Source organism: Phacochoerus africanus, chromosome 15 (genome assembly GCF_016906955.1).
Source record: "Phacochoerus africanus isolate WHEZ1 chromosome 15, ROS_Pafr_v1, whole genome shotgun sequence".
NCBI classification, from domain to species: domain Eukaryota; kingdom Metazoa; phylum Chordata; class Mammalia; order Artiodactyla; family Suidae; genus Phacochoerus; species Phacochoerus africanus.
Window position 1 is genome coordinate 139,823,477 of NC_062558.1, and position 14,619 is coordinate 139,838,095.

General features: G+C 56.3%; 1 non-coding gene across 1 annotated transcript; it reads right to left on the reverse strand.

Moving 5' to 3' along the window:
* Positions 1–3,913: 3,913 nt before the first annotated feature.
* On the reverse strand, positions 3,914–4,019 carry LOC125117114 (U6 spliceosomal RNA). The gene has a single exon (XR_007132485.1). It is a non-coding gene; the product is annotated as a U6 spliceosomal RNA (small nuclear RNA).
* Between the last annotated feature and the right edge of the window lie 10,600 nt (positions 4,020–14,619).

Below are 14,619 nucleotides of genomic sequence, written 5' to 3' on the forward strand. Positions count from 1 at the left end.
GCTTACCTGGCAGGCACAGCACGAGCAGAGCAGCAAAGGCAGCCACAAGAAGGTGGCTGGGGGCTGCACTCACTGCACCGGAGCCCCCCTGCCTCGGGCTGCTGGTGTGCACTCAGACCCCAGAACACAGCCACGTGCATGACCCCTCGGTGGGGGTGGCCCAGCAGGACCTTGGGTACAGGGGGTCTGGGCAGGGCCCGGGAATCCTTGCAGGTGTCTACACAGCACTGTGATGGTGCGGTCCCAGGAAGGGGGGCCTCGGCACCCGCGTTGGAGACACAGCACTTCTGCCAAGAGGACCAGCCATGTCCACGCTCCTCCCTCTGCCTTGTGACCTGGACCGGGTCATTCTCTGCAAAGGAGGTTTGCTCATCTGTAAAACGGGAATGTGGCAGCAAGCCCTAGGCAGGCTCTGGTGAGCGAAGGGGAGACCACGGGGCTCTCACCCCGCGGGACGGCCCAGGAGACAGGGGTTAACGGGCACTGCAGTCCAGCGTTGTGGGTCCTCAGGGCAGCGAGGACGGAGCCTGCCGCCGCCTTCCCGTCCCAAGCTCCTGGGGAGGGGACTCTCGGTGGCCCGTTTCTGTCTCTAAGGAGAAAAGCAGGGCTCTGAGCCCACGGGGACCTGACCCTCTGCCGGGGGTGGGGGGTTGTGGTCATTTCTCCCGTGGGGTGGGTGACATGGAGAAGCAAGCACGACCCAGGAACACGATTGGGGGTGACCAGGTGCACGGCCAGGCGGAGCCTGGCTGGGTCCCCCTTCCCCAGACACCTAGGTCCTCTGGGCCTCACATCCTGGCCCAAACCCAACCACCCTCTCTGTCTGGTCCGAGCTCCTGCCTCCTCCTCCCTGGCCCTGCCCGCCCCTCCTGCCCATCCTCCACGCTGCCCTGCGTCGCCCTCGGACTTGCTCACAGGACCACCCGCCACCAGACTGACGTTCTGCACGGGCTTCCTGACGATGGAGAGAAGGCCCCTCAGCGCCCCAGAGCCCACCCCACTCCCGAGGCGACCCTGTGATGTTGGCCGGTCACCACCTGTCCAGCGGGCCTGCCCCCTCCCGTCAGCCTGTCCCCCACGCCGTCCTGCCGCCTGGTGCTCACGCTGCCGTCCCTTTCCTCTAAGCCATTCCTGTCGTCCTTTGAAGCGGACTCCGTGTCACTCTCGTCCTTGTCTGGGGCGTCCTTGGCCCAGGGGCCCAGCTGAGGTCCCCGCAGCTCCTCGGTCGGCTCCCGCCCACCTCCCCTGACCCTGCAGTAAGACCACCTCTCCTGTCGCTGGCAGGCCAGGACACTGTCCCCTCCCTGCTCTGGCTCCCTGTGGGCAGGGACACGTGCCCAGGGCAGCACGGGCCTCGGCCCTGCAAGCCGGGGAGGGGATGGAGGCTCCAGCACGTCTGCCGGGGAGCTTTGATCCGAGCAGAGCAGTGACTAATGACGAAAAATCACCAGTCACGGCAGAAGCATCGGGAGGCCCGGCCAATTCGGTTAGAATTGTGCATTAATGTATGGATGTTTCTGAATAAATGGATTGTTGGAAAATGCCAAGCACACCTGCTGAGCACGGAGGCGATGTCGTCGCTTTCTCCTGGGGGCTTTGGACACGAGCCTGTGGAAATACACACCGTCGGCCTCCCCTCAGTGAGGCCTGACCTTGCCGCCTCCTTCCTGCTGCTCGGCTGGGCTCCCCGGCCACGCGCGGGGCTTGTCTGGATGACCCGGCCGCCCGGGAAGTGGACGCAGCCCCGCCAATCCCGCTGCACGTGCCTGCCCCGCTCTGCCCTGCGAGCCTGACCCCAAGGCTCTGCCTCCAACGTCCGGCTGGGGACGCTTCCGGGACCCGGCAGCTTCCCCACTCCTGCCTAACTCCCCTCCACCGGGCTCGGTCCTCCGAGCGCCCCCTCAGCTGCAGGTCCCCTGGGCTCTGCTGTCTGCTGCCCCTCTGCCCTTTCTGCGGCATCTCCCGTCCCCGCGCTGCCCGGTTCCCGTGGATTCTCGCAGCCCTGCCCATCGCTGGGCCTGTGGCCCCGACTTTCCCATCTCCCCAGGGAGCCCTCGCTGGTCCTGAGCTACCAGAGTCCTGTGTGGCACCAGTGATCCTGGACCAGGCGGCCGGCCCCTGCTTGGCCTTGTTGCTCTCCTGCCCACAAATGCTGCAGGTTCTAATGGGACATTTTATGTTGGTGCTCCTTGACCCAAGGGGATGCCTGTCTTCCTGGGGATTTGATCCCTGTCCTGAAGCCTTCAGGAGGGATGTGGGTGCAGGAAGGGCCAACCATCATGCAGCAAAGTCCCCTGGGCAACACTGGCAGTGCCACCGTCCAAGTGACCACATCCCCGGAGTCAGGGGGCAGGGTGCTGTGGCCTGCGGCTCCCTCAGGGGCGAGGGCTTGCCCACCTTCATCCCTCCCTTAAAGGCTCTTGGTTCTGGGAGTTCCTGCTGAGGCTCAATAGTTTAAGAACCCAACAAAGCATCCTTGAGGATGTGGGTTCAAACCCTGGCCTCGCTTAGTGGGTTAAGGATCTGGTGTTGCTGTAAGCTGTGGCAAAGCTCACAGATAGGGCTCAGAGCCCGCATTGCTGCGGCTGTGGTGTAGGTTGGCAGCTGCAACTCTGAGTGGACCCCTAGCCTGGGAACCTCCATATGCTACAGGTGCCTCACTTAAAAAAAAAAAAAAAAAACCCTCTCTTGGTTCCTGGGCCTCATTCTGCCCCCAAGAAATGCATGGGGTGTCACTCAGTCTCTAAAATCAGTTCACAAACGTTACCAGACTTTGCTCATCAGATTTCAAAACCTTCTTCTGTCAGCCGCTGAAGAAAGAATCATTTCTTATTAATTCTCATTAGTTCTCAGGGGACAGAAGGACAGGGCAGGTGAGCCTAAGTTCTTTAAAAAGCAAAAGGCTGAGTTAAAAACAGAGGCGCACCTTCCGCCCAGCCTTCGTCTCGTTTGCAGACTGAGAAATAACAAAGTCCATTTCCTCGGATGCGCTGAGGCATGTGCCTGGCGGCCCCTCGTTTCACGGTGGGTACAGAGAGAGCAGGGCTCCTGAATCGTGCCTGTCCTCAGGGAGGCAGATTCCACTTTGCAAACATATGTCGTCACCTTCCTAAGATTCCAGCAAACCACGTGACTGCTCAGGATGCTCGAGTCCCATCCTGCTCCCTGCGCCGCAGTCTCAACACGACCGTCACATATAGAAACACAATCCCTCAGTTAGGTCTAAGTTCACCTTGTGATTCTCAAGAATCCAAGTGATGCCATCCTAACTCTGTGCGTGAAGGGAGCATTGCTGAGTCAGCCAACCTCGGCAGCTCCGTTCTCATTCCCGTCTGTACCTCTAGTCCTGCTGGCGGCACCACGGAGGTGAGATTGGCCGGGACAAGTGCCTGCTTATTCGGCAAAGGCCGTTGGGCTCATCTCACTGGCACATGCGTGGAGGGCAAAGGGGCGAGTTCTGCATAAAATGCGCCATTTTTCCCTTTCACTTCTTACTTATTTTTTTGAAAGAGTGTTTATACATTCAATAGTTCTTTGTTTTTAATTTTTAATTAAAATTTTTTGGACTTTTTTTTGGGGGGGGGGCTATACTTGTGGCATATGGAAGTTCCCAGGCTAGGGGTCAAATCGAAGGTGTAGCAGCTGCTGGTCTATACCAGAGCCACAGCGACATCGGATCCAAGCCACCTCTGTGACCTATGCCACAGCTTGCAGCAGTGCCGGATCCTTAACCCACTGAGGGAGGCCAGGGACTGAAGCCACATCCTAATGGATACTAGTCGGGTTTGTTACCACTGAGCCACAAAGGGAACTCCCAATTTTTAAATTTTTATCAGAGTATCGTTGATTTGCAGTGTCGTGTCAGTTTGCGCAAATACGGCAGTGCGACCCAGTCGAGCACCTTCCCTTTCTTAAAACTGTGCAACGCCGCGCAGATTCGCCTGCCATCCGTGTGCGGGGCCATGCTAGTCTTCCCTGCGTGGTTCCAATTTCAGCACACGTGCTGCCGACACGAGCCCGGCATACGCTTTTTAATCCCTCCACGTGACTCTGAGGTCCGAGGGCACTGGGCTCCATGCTGGGCTCAGGGCACCAAGAACCCACGTCTCCTCCCGGGACAGCCGGGGGCCACCACCCTCCTGCCGTGATCATGCAGGTCTGGGGCCTGCTTGCACCTGCGCTTCTGTTTTCTTGCGCGGGAAGCCCAGGTCAGGCTTCATTGACAGGAATCCAAAGCGAGTGACCCACTCCAGGCATGTGTGCTGTGTTTCCAGCATGAAGGGAAAGTGAGTAGTTTTCGTATATTTCCAGGCCCCTTGGGGGTCCCGGGCGTCCCAGGAGGCTATCCCAGGCCGCCTCGGTTCCCCACTGAAGACCCCCGATTGGCAGGCTGTTGACTAGTCCCAGGTTCCCCCGTGCTGGGTTCATGGCCGGTGGGGGTCGCTCTGTTTCCTCAGAAAGACAGATTCTATCCGAAATCCTGGTACCTGTCAGCGTGACCCTGTTTTAAAGTAGGCTTTTTGCAGATCAAAGCTACCTTCAAGTTAAGATGAAGTCACACAGGAGGACTGGTGAGTCTGTCAGGAGAGAGATTAGAAAACGCAGATCCCCAGAGAAGAGGCCGTGAGACGATGGAGGCAGAGACAGGGGGACGCCCCACAGGCCAAGGAAGCCAGGGCCACCCCGAGATGGGACCTCCAACCTGTAATAACCTATAAGGGAAAAGCATCCGAAATACGTATATATATGAATCGCTGTGCTGTACACGTGAAACTAGCACGCCGTTGTAGCTCAGCTCTACTTCAATTAAAAGAGAAATAGAAATAAAGGAAAAAAGTCTACTCACCGTCCTGTTAGGGAGAGAGTAAATACATTCTGACTGGGCAGAGATCATGTCACCGCTACTGCGGTGTTTATTTTTAACGTCATGATGTTTGGGGGAAGTGATACAGGAACTCTTAGGGGAAAAGGTGCCCCCTCCAGCACCTGCCACGCGTGGATTTCAGGCTTCCAGGCTCCAGAGCCAAGATGTGTCTGTGGTTTGAAGCGGGCGGCTTGTGGTGCTGTACCCGCAGCCCTGGGGCGCTGTCATAATAGGGTTGGGAGTTCTGAACGGCCTAAGTGCCCGGATCTGCCATGAAGCTTCTTCCAAACATCAGGTTCTTGGGGGACCTGGAGGAAGCTCCGCCCTCCTACCCAGGGTCCAGGTTGGGGCTCGGCCACCCCCTGTCCTCAGGATGCCCGCCCAGAAACCCGGATCCACGCGGAGCCCCAGGGCTTTTCCAGCTTCCTCCTGGCAGCGCCCACCCAGAGCCTGGGAGGGCCTGGCAGTGTGCTTACGGGCCTGAAGGGCTGTCAGCTCAGAATCGTCCATCCCTGGGAGCTCAGCGCAGTCAGAAGCCGTGTAGCTCCGCCCAGAAAGAAACTCAGCAGGCGTTTTTCCAGGGTTGATAACCGTCTCCAGGGACGTCATGACGTTACCCACGCTGAGCTGGGAAGAAGGAAGGCCTTCCGAGCATCCGTAACAAGTAAACTTTTCCCTGAGCTGTGCCGGAACGAAGAGCAACCTCCCCTTAGAAAATAGTCCCGCGAAACGGCCACGGAAGGAAGCAGAGAACACGCTGCCCCCCAAAAAGCAGGTGGGGGGAGCTGCGAATTAGAAAAAAGCATTATGCTTTTTCCTGGATTTTGTGATGCTGGTGGCCTTCCCAGCATTTGTAAATTTAATGTGTGTTGTGACATCTTTTTCTTCGTATTTACTTTGCTGCTCAATTTTGTACTTTTTTTTCTTAAAGAGACCACTCAGCTCCAGGTCCTGAACCCTCTGTGTTTCTCAGGTCATTTTATTCTGTGGGAGCAGGTGCCCTGCGGGCAGAGGGCTCCCCATGCAGACAGCCTGTCACCTGCAGGTCAGGGCTGGCCCGTCTCTGGTTGACCTGAGCCAGGATTCTGTGCTCCCTCAAATCCCACTGGGCCCAAGGCCCTGCTCCTCAGCCCCCTCCCTGAGCTCTCAGGCTCTGGGGGGTGTGGGGAATCTGGGGAGGGCAGGGCCTGCTGCTCACCCAGGGGCCCCTCCCATCTGCCTGGAAAAGGCCGGCACTCAGCCAGCTCGGGTCATCTGGTCAACCACCCTCGACCCCTCCCGTACCATCACCTGGAGGGTCCAGTCCTCAGCCAGGCCTGAAAGATGGGTGCAGGCCGGGGACCTCCTCTCACCGGCGATGCTGGTCACCCCACTGTCCCCGCCCTGCTGTCCCCCAACCCATGGCCTCCCTCTCTTTCCGGATCAGCTCCCCTCCCCACCCTCTGCATCACAGGCAGACCCACTGGACCCCAGGGATGCAGCCTGCAGAAGTTTCCTGCTGCGACCGAGCCTCCGAGCTTTGGGCCCCCAGACCCCGCTTCTCTGTCCTGGGAACCCGCGGCCCCTCCAGGCCCTTACCAGCGAGTGTGGGAGCAGAAAGCGGGGGGCGCAGGCCCAGGCCGGCGGACACACGGTCCCTGTAGGTTTTATACCAACTCTGTGAAAAGCTGTTAAAGCTTCTCTCCCTTCCCAAAGCAGAGATAAAATGCCTGCTCACAGACTGACGGGGACTCGGGAGGGAGAGGGCAGAGCACGCAGCGCCGGGCCGGCCGTGCCCCTTCCACGAGGGTGTGTGTGCCACACACGCCACACGCACCACACGCACACTACACGCACGGGTCTCACACACCACACTTACCGCATAGATCTCACACAGACAGAGATCTCACACACACACACGGCACATGGATCCCTCCCACCCCCCATTCGGTCTGCACATTAAAGGAGCCGTCTCAGGTGACACTCACTGGTCTTCAGGCCCCTCGATCTGGCGGGGACGCGAAGGAGCAGAAGCCAAGGTGCCCGTACGCTCACCACTCGCAGGTGCCTTGAACGGTGCTGGACACGGATGCTGCACAGCAAGTTCCTGAAAGGACACTGTGCCGTCTTAGGAGGAGTGGGTGTTCCTCAGGGGGTCGCGTGGTCACCGCGGAGGTGGCTGCCCGTCCCTGGCCTTCCCCAGGCATCACCCTGGCTCACGTGCCGTCAGTTATGCACCCCCAAGGTTTGGTATTTTCTGCCTTTTCCACAGTAACAAATCTGTGAAAGGAAATTGCTTACATGTTGACGTTGTCATTGTCACTGCCGCACGTGGCCGTCCAGGCATGTGACCCGCACGGCAGCTCTGCAGACCGGAGGACGTGAGTGCGGAGGCGCCCCTGTGAGGGGTGCAGAGCCTGGGGGGGGGGTCATCGCGTGTGCCTCACGGCACCGAGGAGCCTGGACGGGGCGGAGACCCTCCGGTGATGTGAGTCCAGCCTCTGCACATCGGGCAGTTTCCACGTCAACGTACAAGCTCCACCCGACGTGGCTGCCTGCTGCTTTTCCAAGGGAGGATCCACGCCCAGACTCTCTCTGCTTCTCTAAGGAGGGTTTGCCTCGGAGGATTCGCAGAGGGCTCGGCGAGAGCCCAGGTGCCAGCTTCCCAGGGGAGCCCCAGACCCCTGGCTCCTGAACCCTGGCCCTGCAAGGGCTGCGACCGTGGCCACCCTCCCAGCGACTCCCAGGTTACTAGTTACCCAGTGTGTTCGGTAACGCCGCCCTCTCTGCAATTAAGCGTAGGGTCTAAACAATAGTAAATACGCAGTCAGCGCCTCATACGGAAAGCTGCTCTCACTCAGCAGACACGAGAGGGGCTGAAATCCGCTCACTCATGTTCAGTGGTGTATGTGGGCATGGGTAAGGGTGTCGTGGACGAAATCTTGAATGGATGCATACACACACATATGTGCTTGAATAAATGAGTGACTAATATAATTGTGTATTAATATTATGTATGTTATGTGCAGAGTTTATGTCCCATATCAAAATATGCGATAGTATCACTAACACACGTGGCCTCTCTAGTCTGTGGACTTGTCCCTCTGCCTGCAGGGCCTCCCGTCTGCTCTGTGTGGGGCAGGAAGGGGAGGTGGTGTTGGGTCGTGGCGTTTCTGTGCCTGCGTGGGAGAGGACAGGTGGACAGGTGGCTGTAGACAAATGGGATCTGTGGGGGTCCCAGGTTGGAGGCAAGGATGCTAGGGTGACGAGGACAGGATGGGCTCTCGTAAGAAACGGAGTTTGGGGGGAGACCCGTGATGGGAAGCTGGGTAATTCCTGTCCCAAAGGCACAGACGGAGGGGCCTTTGAAAGGTGGGACGGTTGTCAGAACAGCTGTAGAACTTCCTGTTCCTTCAGTGAGGGTTGCTGGGTCCTGCCGTCTCGTGCCCTGTGACCAACGGATCCATTTCTTCCCCACGGTCAGGTGGGAAGTCGGGGGTGGGGGCTGACTGCGAACTGCTCTGCTGTCGGGCAGGCGGCCTTTGCTGTTGTTCAGAAGTAATAGCCCTGTGACCTGGTCCCCTCCTCTGACTTCGAAACAAGTCCCCCCTAAGTGATGGGGAGATGGGTGGTTTTCCTAGATACGACCGTTAAGAACGGATTCTTTTCATTCTTCACGTGTTAACTGAATTTTCAGTTGATTTTTTTGGGGGGAGGTCATTTTTAGGGAGCTTATGGAGGTTCCCAGGTTAGGGGTCTAATCAAAGCTGTAGCCTCCGGTCTACACCACAACCACAGCAATGATAGATCCAAGCCATGTCTGCGACCTACACTGCAGCTCATGGCAACACTGGACCCCTAACCCACTGAGCGAGGCCAGGGATCGAACCCACAACCTCATGGTTCCTAGTTGGATGCGTTTCCTCTGTGCCACGACAGGAACTCCTCAGTTGATTCTTAGTGGGGAGAAAAGACAAGAAAAACACTCCAGGGATATACCCTGAATGGATTTCTTAGTATTTCTTCTCAGACTGCGGCCTCCTATGGAGGGTGAGTCACCAGGCGACCGCCTGGAAAACAGCTGAGACTCTGGCTTTGAAAGGGTCCCCCCAGGAGGGCAGGTGGCCTGGGGGCTGGCCGGCTCCTGGCTGGTGGCTCTGCATGGGCCAGTGCCCGGCTCTCCTGAGCGCAGGAGTGGACATGCCCAGCCTCTACAGTGGACAGAATCGAACCCTGGTTATGTCAGGACTCATGCTGAGCAGACACGACCGCATAGGCGTCTTTGTAAGGGTTTAGGGAGGACCAGAAATGTCACGTTTGCGAGGACATCCTAGAATATCCTGACGGAAATGCTGTTCAGGCCACAGAGCTGCGGTCACGTCACTCTGTCCCTACAGAGTTTGATTGGTGTGTAGAGCTTTCTCCACTTTAAAATATTTTAAAATAATTATAGTTAGAATGTTCTGATGTTCAAAATGCACAGGGGCTAAAACAAGAGTCCTGTTTCTAAATGAGGGTGTCAGGGACCTGAAGGCTGACCTTGGAAGCCCCCACCTTAAGACTCCCGCCCCCGACTTCACACACACCTTCTGTGGTCATTTTTCCCAGAACCTCAGGGGCCTTTATAAAGAATTGCACTTACAACAGCCAAGACGTGGAAATAACCTCAATGCCCATCAACAGATGAATGGATCAAGATGTGGGACATATACACAGAGGAATACTACTCAGCCATAAAAAAGAAGGAAATAATGCCATTTGCATCAATGTGGATGCAACTAGAGATTCTCATGCTAAGTGAAGTAGGTCAGAAAGAGAAAGACAAATACCATATGATATCATTTATATGTGGAGTCTAAAATATGGCACAGATGAACCTATCTACAGAACAGAAACAGACTCACCAACAAAGAGAACAGACTTGTTGCCAAGTAGGAGCGGAGAGGGAGTGGGATGGACGGGGAGTTTGGGGTTAGTAGATGCAAACTATGGCATCGAGAATGGATAAGCAATGAGGTTCTGCTGTGCAGCACAGGGAACTCTACCCAATCTCCTGGGATAGACCATAATGGAAAATAATATAAGAGAAAGAATGTATATGTATGTATGATTGGGTTACTTTGCTGTACAGCAGAAATTGACACAACGCTATAAATTAAACTATAATAAAAAAAAGAATTGTGTTTGCTGTACAAAATCCCCCAGAATTAGCCATCAAAATGAGCAGCGTGACCCGTAGTCCCACGTGGCCCCGGGCCGGGGCTGCGATGGTGAACATCCGTGGTTCCTGACTCCAGGAGGCAGCCCCGACAGCCGGCGGGTCCGCACTGGGCGCTCTGGGGCTGAGGGAGGGTGGGCACCTCGGGCACCGTTCTCAGGGTCAGGGCAGCGAGGGCCTGTCTCAGGGCGGGTCCCCCTCCGTAACCAGCTTGCCTGCCCGGCGGCTTAAGGGGGTCCGGGGGCTCCTCTCCAAGTCTATTTCTATGGGGCCAGGTGGTACCCTGACCAGGAGCCTCTGCTCCCACGTGGGCTCTTGAAAGAGAGAAGCATCTCATCAGAAAAAAAAGGCTCCCGCACATTAGTTTGAAACACAAAAATTGGGAAAGATCAGTAAAAACCAAACAGGAAGGAAACCAGGAGATGCGGCAGTGTTGTCCAGCTGAAGAGTCTGAGATGCACCTGGCATGTGCACTATGGGAACAAGGAGGGGGCTCAGCCAGGGAGGGAGGGAATTCTGGAAGCTTCTCTGAGCAGCGTGTCTGGCAGAGCTGCTCTCAGGGGTTCCCGCCACAGGGCACCGGCTGGGCCTGGCGTGTGCGTGGGGTGTTGGGGGCTGGAGATGGAGGGTCCGGGCCCAGGGTCCCCAGGCAGCCCCCACTGGATGCTTCTCCAGAGGCGCACCCCCCCCTCCGGGGGGGTTTCTGGGCCCCTCTCTCCCCACGGCTTCCTGGTGACAGGTGGCCGGGGAAGGTCCCAGCTGGGAAAGACTGTAGGGGACACAGGTGCCGGCAGAGTCCTCAGAAAAAAAGGCGCAGGATCCACAGCATCTCACACACTACAATTCATGACTCCTTCGCTCTTGAAAACGCAGAATCTAATTACCTTCTTGTCAGTTCCAGCAGCGGCAGAGGAAGAGAAACGGGAGACGCCTGTGAGGTGCCAGCCATGGGTGCGTCTGTGGAAAAGCTCAATTTTCTGGTTCTTCCTGGTGGTCGTATTTCTTTCTTCTCCAGAGCATTTCCGCTTACTTCATTTATAATAAATAACCCCTAAGTACGCCCTGCATTTGCTCAAAAAACAGAGGCAGAAATCAGAAGACAATAGCAAGAGAGAAAAATTTTGTCTCAGGAAGGGAAAGTATAAAAAAAATATATATGTATATATATTTTTTTCCCCCAGGAACACAACTTGTGCTCTCATTACCAGTTCTGGAATCATCTAAGCTTCCTGGAGGCGTTTCCCTAGGTAGAGTCCCTTCCACCTGAAGCCCTACACACACACACACACACACACACACACACACACACAGACACACACACACATACACACCGCAAAGGTAGAGTTATTTCACAAGACAGATCTTTTTGCTGATAGGGTGCTTTGAGCACACTGCTTCAGGAAGCTGCCTGTAACAACTACATCCTTGTTTCATCAAGGTCAACATCTGGGGACAAGGTGAGTATTGGAAGCCAAGACGCATTCAGATAAATTGTGTTTTGCCCCCTTGAATGTTAACGTAGTGACAGGGTGTCCTCCAGGTACGAAACCGTGCGTCCGGAACCAGGCACGCATGTACCTCAGGGACTTGGTGTTTTGATACTATTTCTTTCAAATATTCTTGGGTTCAGAAATATGAAATGTGGAAATAGACAAAGAAAAAGAAGCTACCCCCTAGAAGAACGAATTCATTTCAACGCACATGTCAGCTTCCGCTGACCCGTGATGGTGAAGCCTGGCATCGTGTGTTGAGAAGGATGCTGAGGGCATGAGAAAGTCCATCAACAGCGTGTGCGCTGGCCGGTGGGGCGTGGGCCTGTGGCCGCATTTCTCCCTCCTGATGTGCACGTTGGGTGAAAAGTGGAGAGGGAACGGAGGGACTCCTTCCCTTCCTTTGGGGTGGGGCGCCTCCACCTGGGTACCACACCTGCCCTCGCCTCTGGGAGAGTGACTGCCTCAGTGGAGACACTGGCAGCTTCATCATCTCCATTTGCTTGCTCGAACCTGTTCCTCAACCAAACGCGGTCCCCTTGCCCGAGTGCAGTGATGCCCATTCTTTGACCCCAGGTGGGGGGGAAGGAAAGGGCAGCGCTTACCGCAGGGCATCAAGGGAGGCGTGCCAGCAGCTGACGCTTCGGAGACCTGAACCCCTCATGGCTTTCAGGAGAGGTTTTCTGAAGACAGGTTGAGGAGGGGGTTGTGGGTGGGTGATCCGCTCGTGGGCGCCCTTCCGATTGGCCGATGGTGAGGTCACTGGGAGTCAACGCATCAACCTTCCGGTTCCAACCGGTCTGGGGCCTAGGTGCTGGTGGGCAGCCCAGAGCTAACATTTTCCTCCTGGTGGGGGTTTCAGTGTCCTCAAAAGAGCTCAAGGACGCGGCTCAGGATATTATCTACTTACAGCCCTTGAGGGGGAACGAGAGTCCTTGACCTTGTTGAGTGGCTAATCTATTATTTTTTTGTCTTGTTTGATTGTTTCCCTCTATTTCTACATTTGCCCATTTTGCTGATTAAATTTCTTCTCTGGAACTCAGGGAAGGCCCGGGGGCTAAAGGTTTTCTACAGACAGGAGGCAGGTGGCGGGCATGGGGGTTGGGGGGGCGGCGATCCCGCCATCATGTCCTGTTGGGTCACAAACCCACTCGGCGGAGAGGTTAAATGGTAAACCCCAGCCAGGGGTCCGCACGCGGGTTAGGGCCAAGTGACGCAAGTAGCATCACTTAATGAAACAGACTGTTTGATGGTCCCTGGTCCAAGTTCAGCGTTTTAATTCCTTTCACTCTCTCGAAACCCCCATAAAGTAAGTGAGCTGTGACATCTCCACATGGCAAGTGAGGAAAGGGAGGCACGTGGAGATAAAGAGGGTGCCCGAGGCCACAGCTACGTGTATCTTGTGTCGCCACTGAAAGGACTGGAAAGGGAGTAAGAAGGTCTCCACCAGGCGGTTGTTAAGAATTCAAGAAGAGGAGTTCCCATTTTGGCTCAGTGGGTTAAGGACCTGATGTAGTCTCCATGAGGTTGTGGGTTCAATCCCTGGCCTCACTCAGCGGGTCAAAGATCTGGCATTGCCACAAGATGTGGTGTAGGTCCCAGATGTGGCTTGGATGCAGTGTGGCTGTGGCTGCGGTATAAGCTGGCAGCGGCAGCTCCAATTTGAACCCTAGCCTGGGAACTTCTGTATGCCGCAGGTGCAGCCCTAAAAAGACAAAAATTCAGGAAGGGGTGGAGACTTTTAGAAACGTTCCTGACAGTGAGTTAGGGCCACGAACACTCAGCTCCTGGAAGCTTCTCACCTGTCAACGTCGTGCCACCCAGGCAACACAGGCTAAGGGTGGTCCTTCTTCACTGTGAGGTCGGGGAGCCTGCATGGAGCCGGTGCTGCTGTGACATCATGACAGAATCAAACAGGAATCAGCCTGAACAAGGTGGGCATAGAGCTCAGCTCCACCTCCGCAGGCACAGCAGACCCGGGGGTCCTGTTTTCCCAAACATTCGCAGCTTCCTCGTTACTTAACAGAACACATGCCCCAGAATGTTCTGTCCCTTCCCTTTCGATCGCTTTTGCGAGTGAGAGAACTGGCCGTAGCAAACCAGAGGGGCTGGGCTGGGCAGCCACATTGGAGACCCAGGTCCTTCGAGATGCCCTGGTGCCTGGCACGGAGCCCACCTGACCCGGGGTTTATGCTGCGCGGTAACTCGCCCGCTGTTCCCGTCATGACGCAGCACAGAGTGCGTCCTCTCCAACAGCTTTTTGGTGTCTTGGAAATTTTCAAAAGAGTTTATGTTAAACATTAATAGCAGCCTCACAAGGGTTTTGCCTTGCGCTCTAACTGCAATTTCGCTGCTATTTAGGCTAATTAATGCACTATGTTTCTGTCCTTAAACCTAGAACTGTGCTCCCAGGATTCTCCCGAGCCTGAGCCTGGTGTTTGATGGATGGAAACGCCTCTCCTGAGGCCATGGGGGGAGGGCAGCGGCTCATGGGTTTTGCAGGTGGGGCTTCATCCCTCCTGCCTCCCACTTATGATCTGGGACCTGATCCAGCAGCAGAGAGGCCAGGGCCCTGAGCCCACGAAGGGGTCCCACCTTCTAGAGCAGAGCCGGAGTCTGCCCCCTCCCCCTCGCCTTCTCTGTAACTCTGCTTCTGGCCGCAGCTCTCATCTTTACCCCAGGGCAGGGGGCTTCCTGCCTGCTCGTGGAATGATTTGGACGAGCCCACCACGTCCTCCACTGGGACCAGGGAACACCGACCCCCCGTTGGGAGGGAGCTTCTTCCAGGGCCCCCACTGTGGCCCCTGTTCCCAGACACAGTGCCGAGGGTCCCTCCTCCCTGGGCGGCGAGACTCTGTGGCAAGTAAACAAATAAACGGCCGGCCAGCTCCTTGGGTGCCATGCGCTGGTTGTCCCCGGGACCCTGGGGCAGAGATCCCTCCCCGCCTCATCGTCAGAACAACCCCCGCTGCTTCTGGTTGAAGGAAGTCGGACCCCAGGCTCAAGGCCACTTGCCGAAATGCCCTTGGAAGGGGAGCGTCCCGCCTGGTGCAGCTCCGCTGAGAGCA